Source organism: Chenopodium album, chromosome 13 (genome assembly GCF_948465745.1).
Source record: "Chenopodium album chromosome 13, dcCheAlbu1.1, whole genome shotgun sequence".
Classification (NCBI taxonomy): domain Eukaryota; kingdom Viridiplantae; phylum Streptophyta; class Magnoliopsida; order Caryophyllales; family Amaranthaceae; genus Chenopodium; species Chenopodium album.
Window position 1 is genome coordinate 39,659,560 of NC_137846.1, and position 8,611 is coordinate 39,668,170.

The 8,611-nt window shown below is 35.5% G+C and overlaps 1 long non-coding RNA gene across 1 annotated transcript; it reads right to left on the reverse strand.

Annotated features, from left to right (window-relative positions):
* Positions 1–871: 871 nt before the first annotated feature.
* On the reverse strand, positions 872–1,696 carry LOC145576641 (uncharacterized). The gene is made up of 2 exons (XR_014098511.1): positions 1,491–1,696; positions 872–1,057 (listed from the first exon to the last, which is right to left on the reverse strand). It is a non-coding gene; the product is annotated as an uncharacterized LOC145576641 (long non-coding RNA).
* Positions 1,697–8,611: the final 6,915 nt, after the last annotated feature.

Sequence of the window (8,611 nt, forward strand, 5' to 3'; positions counted from 1 at the left end):
ATTTCTACCCTCGGTAAAATCTATATAACTTTTTCACCAATCAAACAAATTGGTAAACACAGAGTAAAAAAGACCCCTAGTGACAATTTGGTAAACAAAATACCTCCGGTGATAATTTGGTAAAAAAAAAAAAAGAACTAACCCCAAGCAACATTGGTAAAAAAAAAAAAAAAAATCATCTCAAACGACAATTAGCCCAAAGTATACAAAAATTTCCGACAAACTACTCACAAACGCTTAATTTAGTTTGTTTTTCGTGGTCTTCTTACCTAAATCTCCAACCCCTTTTTTGGAAGTAACAATTTGAAGAAAACTTATTGTTTAAACATTAATTTTCACGTAATTTTCATAACCCTTATTATCGAATTTTTTTTAAAATGGGGTTAAAAATAATTTTGAAATCAGGATACAGCAAAATAACACTACTACAAAAATTGGCAAAGAGACCCGTTGTAATATGCTTGACAGACCGCCTCAGAACGGGTCTCTATCTCAGGGGTCTCTTTGATAAAGAGACCCGTTCATTGAAAGGGGTCTGTTTTTTAGGACAACAAGACCTGTTGTCAGTGATACAGGGTCTGTTATATGTGTTTTGAGATTAATAGTTTTGAAGGGAAAGAGACCCGTTGTTTGAGAAATGGGGTATGTTTAGTGGGTATCAAACAGATCTGTCATGTCAGTTACCGGGTCTCTTCGCTCTCAATTTTTTTTAAAAAAAATAAATTGGTTTTTTTAAATTTTGAATTTTTCGTATTCTACGCTTTATACGAAATACGAAATGGCAGAAAATTCATTCTACTAGAAGTATATTGTAAGTTACACTTATTTTCGTTTTTTTTTTGTAAGTTACACTTCAAGAACACTGGAATAATAATGGGCTAAATAAAAATTGATTTGATACAAAAATAAATTAATTAATTAAAAAAAAACAACATAAAATCCCAGCAAATTAAAAAAAAAACAAAGTTACTAAATTTTACAATTGTAATTACATCAAGGCTTGAGTATTCCATTCTCTCCCTTCGTTTGATAATTTTGTGAGATGAAATCAAGCAATCTGACAAAACAAAATAATGAACCATTATAATTTACAAAAACAAAGAAAATAGGAGATGCACTAAAAATTATTATAAAAAATCATCACTTTACAAGCAACTAGAGGCCACTGCACAATAAATCCAATTTATAAAAGCATACAATTGTTGCAACCATGAAATCAGTACTCTCCATGTATGTTCATCGCAATTAACATCCAATCAATCAAAGAAATTTGCAATAAAACATCGAAAATAACAATGAAGAACTAATTGTATACGTATTTACTCGGTACTATGACAAAGACAATGGATAAAATTTGTCTCAAAAAAAATTAGGATGAATAATTTTTCAAAGTCTTGAAGATCCCTTGAAGATCTAATAGTATAAATTATTCCATAAGAATAATACCTCACCAATTAAAAAATAGCGAAACAAATTAAAATCTTATTTACCAGAAAAAATGGAGGTATTCGCCATTGAAATGGATGAGTGCCGGTAGTATTTATATTTCTTCATATGGCTTGTTTACCACATCTTCATATAATTAACTTGGCATTTTTTTTGAAACCTGAGAAAATTGAGAGGAGAAAGAGCAAGCAGGAAGCTAAGGAAGAGAGAGTGACGGCGGAACAGGCTCAAAGAGAGGATGAGGGTTTTAGTTTAGAGTTAGGGTTTGAAGAGAGAGAATGACTTAAATAAAAAGAGGCATTATATTGCATTCAAGATTCAAGATTAAAGGTAAAAGACCCGTCAAATTTAACAACGGGTCTCTTATATCTATGGTTTTTTTTCTAATACATATAAGAGACCCGTTATAATTAATATGTGATCTTTTATACCAAACAAACCCATTATTTGAATAACGGGTCTTTTATTAGGGGTCACTTTTTCAAGTTTTGTAGTAGTGTAAAAGGAGATGACATATTAATTTCCCTACCTTACTTTACTTATAAAAAGTATAAGAAAACTCTTATGAATAGTGTACTTCCAATTCTACCCTTCAAAATGTTTATTTACACATTTATCCTCAATTACTCTTATGAATAGTATGTTTCAAATTTTATCCTTCAAAATATTTAGTTATACATTTACTCTCAATAATTAATTTTTTTTTTTAAAAAAAATAATGTGTTCAAGCAATTGATACTACAAAGCAGCAAAGCATTACAAGATCAGATGACAACTCTTATGAATAGTGTGCTCTCAATTCTACCCTTCAAAATGTTTATTTACACATTTATCCTCAGTTACTCTTATGAATAGTATGTTTTCAATTTTATCCTTCAAAATATTTAGTTACACATTTACTCTCAATAACTACTTTTTTTTAAAAAAAATAATGTGTTCAAGCATTGATTCTACAAAGCGGCAAAGCATTACAAGATCAGATGACAGTATTTAGTGTTCTAAATTTTGCAGTAGACGAAGAGATGAGTGCAAATTATTGAGTAAAATAAAGATAATAAAGGTAATAATTAAGCTGCAATAAAGATGTTATAACTGCTAAAAGTACAAGAAAACTCTTATGAATAGTGTGCTTCCAATTCACCCTTCAAAATATTTATTTACACATTTATCCTCAATTACCTTATGAATAGTACGTTTTCAATTTTATCCTTCTAAATATTTAGTTACACATTTACTCTCAACAACAACTTTTTTTTTAAAAAAAAAAAAAATTAATGTGTTCAATGCAAGCAATTGATACTACAAAGCGGAAAAGCATTACAAAATCAGATGACAGTATTTAATGTTCTAAATTTTGTAGTAGACAAGAGATGAGAGCAAATTATTGGGTAAAATAAAGATAATAAAGGTAATAATTAAGCTGCAATAAAGATGTTAACTTGTAAAAGCTTTTGGTATGCAGAATAGAGGGTATACTACTTTAATCGTGCACATATTGTGTTATCAATCTATCATAGGATGTTTATAGTAAAAAAAACACATATATAATAATATCGTTGTAAAAAGGAAAATTTGAATTTTGGTACCTCGAAAATGACCCTAATTGAATTTCCGCACCCGTTTAAAACTCTTTTTTTTTATTTTGGTACTCATTAAAGTGTAAAATTATTGGTTTTGGTACCTCCGTCTATATTCCGTTAAGTTTTCCGTTAGTGGGGCCCATTATCTAATTATTTAATAATTTAATTTATTAAACAAAAAAGAAAAAACTTTACAAATAAAACAAACAACCAGCTACTGCCACCCCTCCCCCCTTCCCCATCAACCACCCTTCCCTCTCCCCATGCCGGCTTTCGGTGGCCAAATTCCCCGAGCGCCGGCCACCCCACCCCCTCCCTTTCCCTCCTCCAATATCATCCATAACCCCTGTTTTTACCCTTCCTTGAATCCCTAGCGCAACCACTTAAACCACCGTAAAAATCCTTCCCTCCCTCCCATAAACCCCGAATCACTCCTTCCCCCACCCCGAAACCGTAGCAACTAGGGTTTTCGATAGTGGGGGATGAGTGTTTGGGGTTTTTCGGAAGTGGGGGATGAGTGTTTGGGGGTTTTTCGGGAGTGGGGAGGTGAATAGGGGAGTTTTGAGTGGGGGTGGCGGCAGCTGGAGTATGTTTGGCGGATGCGTGCCTGGTCGCGGCAGCAGGCTGCTGTGGCTGAGCTAAGGGTGGCTGGAAGGTTGTTCTCGGGGTTGTCGACAGCCACACAGGAATTAGGGAGGGAGGCTAAGGGTGGTTAGGAGGAGGCGGTTGTTCCCGGGGTTGACGGCAGCCGCACAGGGACGGGGAGAGTGGGGCTAAGGGTGGCTGGAAGGTGGTAAGACCCCACTAACGGAAAACTTAACGGAACATGGACGGAGGTACCTAAACCTATAATTTTACACTTTGATGGGTACCAAAATAAAAATAAAAAGTTTTAAACGGGTGCGAAAATTAAATTAGGGTCATTTTCGAGGTACCAAAATTCAAAATTTCCTTGTAAAAAATACAATAAAATAACCCCGATAATCTGTTCAAAAACATAAGGAAAATGATAAACATAGGGCTATGTATAAGAAATTAAAAAAAATATTGAGGAGAAAACCCCAATAATAGTGTTGAAGAGTGGACTATAACCCATATCACACTATCAAGTAACCCTATAACATCAACCAAAATCGAGTAATCCCTATGACACTGACAAATTAACTCCTACAACACTAACAAAGTAACTCCAGTCGGTCACATGATGAGACAAGCCTCTATAGACACCCAAAAGTGTCTCCCCAAAACAAAACCCAATGATGAATACCTTTCACGTCATTTGATTATCGAACGAAGTGAAAGTGTAGAAAGTCTAGTGATGAGGATGTTTTATTAAAATATTTCTCTTTCTGTTTTCAAAATTTTTTCTTTTTTTACTCTATTTATATAAAAATAGCCAGTCCAATTTTGTTTGGTTCATGATAAGGGTCCAATAATAGTGTAGTTGGATTAGGCTTGAAACGAGCTTTCCAATGATATAGTATAAGCCCAATTCCGATGAATTATGAGGAACTTATGGATTAAATTAAATTAGGCGCAATGATTTTTAAGTGCGGCCAAATGATCTAGAGGAGGACCTATTAATTATTATTCTTAAAGTAATTAGGATTGATTTTGATCTTCTAGGAATATTTAGAAGGTTCTCTTTAATTCTAGTAAGATTAGGATTGATAATTATATTTTTAGTAAAAAAGATGTTTTATTTTGAATAAAATATATTAAATCTGATTTTAAATCTGCTTGGACTCATAATTACTTGTAACCGGTTTTAAAGGTAAATACGCGTGTAAAAGCGCGTTGACTTTTAAACCAGCGCGAGACGACAGCGTCGTCGCCTGGCGCTGACCTTCGTCGTCTGGCGACGAGCTTGTCGTCTGGCACTGATTCCTGTCGTTGCAACATGAGGTATTTTATTCCAAATATGATTTTCTCTAATCCCGTGCTATTTTTTTCTTTAAATAGGGGTCGTATCTCCTTATTTTCAATCATCAACATTATTCAACAATCATCTCTCTCTATTCTCTCTCTAAAAGCTAGAAGCTTTCTTTCTCTCTATTCTTTTCTAAACCTTCCCCTTTTACAAAATTCCACATACATTAGTTCTAGACACACCTAGCCAAGTTCGAAGTTGTCTTCGCCCTAGACATGAAAGGTTTGAATATTTCTAAGGGTTTGGTCCCAAATCCCTATTTCAAGTATTTAATTGTTTTGTTTTTGTTGTTTCAATGAATACTACAAGAAGGGGGGTTGAATTGTAGTAAGAGAGTTTAGCCAAACTTTTTGCGGAATTAAAATTAAGTTAGCTAAAGGAACTGGGAGATTAACTGAAGGAACTAAAGAATGCAAGAGAGATTTTACGTGGAAAACTCCTTGGCCCTAACAAGGAGAAAAACCACGACCACTTGGGATTTTGGGAAAAGAATCTTCACTATAATAGGGCAAATGATCCTATTACAAGCTAAAGACTCAAACTCAAGTTCCTCTACGAACTTGAGACCCTGAGGAACAAGTCACCCAACTTGTTACTCTTCTCTTCTCTTTCTCTCTTCTCACTTCTCTGTTCTCTCTTCTCTTTCTCTGTTCTCTCTTCTCACTTCTCTGTTCTCTCTCCTCTTTCTCTTCTCTTTCTCTTCTCTTTCTCTTTTCTCTTTCTCTTCTCTTTCTCATACACAAATGTTCACTCGAACTTCCCCATTCCCCAATTACAACTCGAAAGAAAAACAAACTCTAGTATAAGAACATTAAGAACACTCTAATCAACTTATGTGGAATTGGACGCTTGACTCAATTAAAAGTTTGAAAACTTATGTGAGCAAGGACAAGTTTTTCCAACATAAATTAAGAACTATTTATAGAGCTATAAACGCTTTGGAAAACTTCATTGTGCAGCAAACCCATTACGCCACTACTCATGCCCACTAAGAAGATCATGTCCCTTAATTTAAGGAACCATGAACTCCTCAATTTTGCAGAACCACGACTTGATCAAGAACGTGGGAGAGTAGGCCGCAAGTTTTGGAAAACATGGCGATTTTATTTTTTCAGAAGATATTTTCGAAAATAAGAAAATAAAATAAAATCTTTTTGCACAAGATATTTTCGAAATTCAGAAAGAAATAAAATCCCTTTCAAAAGATAAACATTTTAGATTACAACCGTTTTCCTAAAAACTAGCATGCACAATTTTATCTTCTTAGACCAATTCCACACAGATTTTTCGAGTGCCATTTAATATCTTATACTTACATAAATCCTAAAATATAAAAATATATTTAGTCTTCATGTTCTCTGATGAAGCTTCTACTCCGAGGCTTCTGTTCCTTGGAAGGAACTTCTCTTCTCTGATGAGGCTTCTTCTCTGAAGCTTCTGTTCCCTGAGGGAACCTTCTCTTCTCAAGTCTTCATTTCTGAAGCGCCAGTTCCTGTGAGGGAACTCTTCTTTTTGGATAGCTTTGTTTCTGACTTTCCTGTTCCTCATGGTATCTTTGCTCGACACTTAATTCTCCTAGTCTTTGCACTGATCACACACTCAAACAATCAAGCCTTTATTAGTATGAAAGTAAGTAAGGTTGTGTCATCATCAAAATCATTAAGTCCAACAATATTCCCCCTTTTTGATGATGACAAACAATCCAAACTTACTTACAAGGAAACAAAGATAATCCATCCTAAACTAAAGAAAGAAAATGCAAAAATATAATGCAATGCAGAAAAGGAACTACTTAGTAAAAATAAAAACAGAAAGAAAAAAGAAAAAAAATTGCAAAAATGGGGAAAAACTTGTATTTACATATACCTGCCTGTAGAGATGTAGGCTTGCTGAGAAGACTTCGAACAGAGACCATAGAATGATTAAGTTTCCTTGGATAGTTTGCATCTTTTCCCCCTTTTGGCATTATCAAAAACCAACATACAAGCATAGTATACCATAACACAACACCATCAAGTGGTCTAGTGTTAAGACAAGAAGCATGCATATATAGAGAAAACATTCACAAAGCATATAGGCAAAAGCATTATAGACATTCATCATCCAAAACCGATTTAAAACATCGGCCAAATGTACCAAATTTGCAAGTTGAACAAAAGAAAATAAAGTGCCCAAAATATTACAGACCAAAGTTAAAAATTGTTTCCCAAAAACAAATAAAAACAGAGTTTAATCAACATAGAGAGGCTGCAAGGAAAAGGAGGTTAGGAAGCAGTGCTCTGGTCATCATCTACAGCAAGATCCTCAAGCTTCTTGCTGATTTGAGACACAATGTCCTTCACTGTGGACAGTCTCCCCTGTTCTGAGCTCTTGACCAGGTTCTTCAGGTCAGCATCAAGAGTGAGAACACTCTTCTTTAGTTCCTCCATCTTCACCGCTGATTGTTCTTGTTCCTTCAGCACCTTTTGGAGCATCTCCTTTATCTCCTTCACATCTTCGCTGGGAACCTTTGGCGGGGAACTAAATGCTGCAAAACCTGTTCCTGCAGATGCATACTTTCCCGAAGTAGGAGAGGGGGTAACTTTCTGCAGTTCCTCCTGTGCCTCGGATATATCAATGCATATTGGTGCTGGGGTCTCCTTTTTCTTCATCAACCTCAAACTCTTCCTCTTCTTCCTTACCCCTGTCTCTTCCCCCTGCTTTTCCTCTTCCTCCTCTTGATCCTGTATCTCCTGAACAACACCCTCAACCACAGCAGTAACCCTCTCATCTTCCCCCTCAGATGGTGCACTCACTTCCTTAGGTCTTTTCTCCTTTTCCTCCTGCACAGCTTCAAAACACCCATCTACAACCCTTAACTTATGGTTTTCAAGGAATATAGGCTGTATGTACTCAGTGTTTTTGAGGGGCAGGGGTTCAACATCAGTTAGAGAAATACCAAAGCTCTCAAAGACATAGGTAAGGAGGTTACCATATCCCACCTTCCATCCCTTAGGAACACAATGGGTGAGGTGTTGGATCATGATAGAGGGAAAGTTGATTTGGATCTTTTTGGCTAGGCAATAAATTAAGACAGAGTCAAGCTTGTTGGCACTGTCTCTCTTTTGAGAACGAGGGATAATGTCATTGAACACGAATTTTAACAGGATTTTGTCAAGAGGGGTTAGGTCATTGTGGTTTATGTAGGTTTCCTCTGGGTCACCTCCTAAAAACTCCACAATCTCATCAATATTAGCATCAGGAAGAGGGTTTCTTATCACATTGTTCTTGAAATAGATATCATAACCAGTGTTGGGAACATCAAACAACTCAGCCAAGTACATCGCATCAAATTCAATGTTTTTCTTAAGCACACAACAATGAATTACACCTTTAGAATATCTAAAGCTTTTACAGAAATCCTTCATAGCATCAACATACAAACTCCGATTGAAGCATTCACCCAACAAATTTACCCAATTTTGAGCCTCAAATAAATCTAGCAATTCATACAACTTAACAGACTTACACCAAGGTAGATTGAGTACCAAACCTGTCACAAAGTGCTCGCTGCTCTTCTCCAGCTTTTTCATGGACGCCGGTTTGTCTCGATAATTGATACCCATCTCCGGAATGTTCTCGATTTCTTCTTGCATGTCTTCAGCTTTCCTCTTGC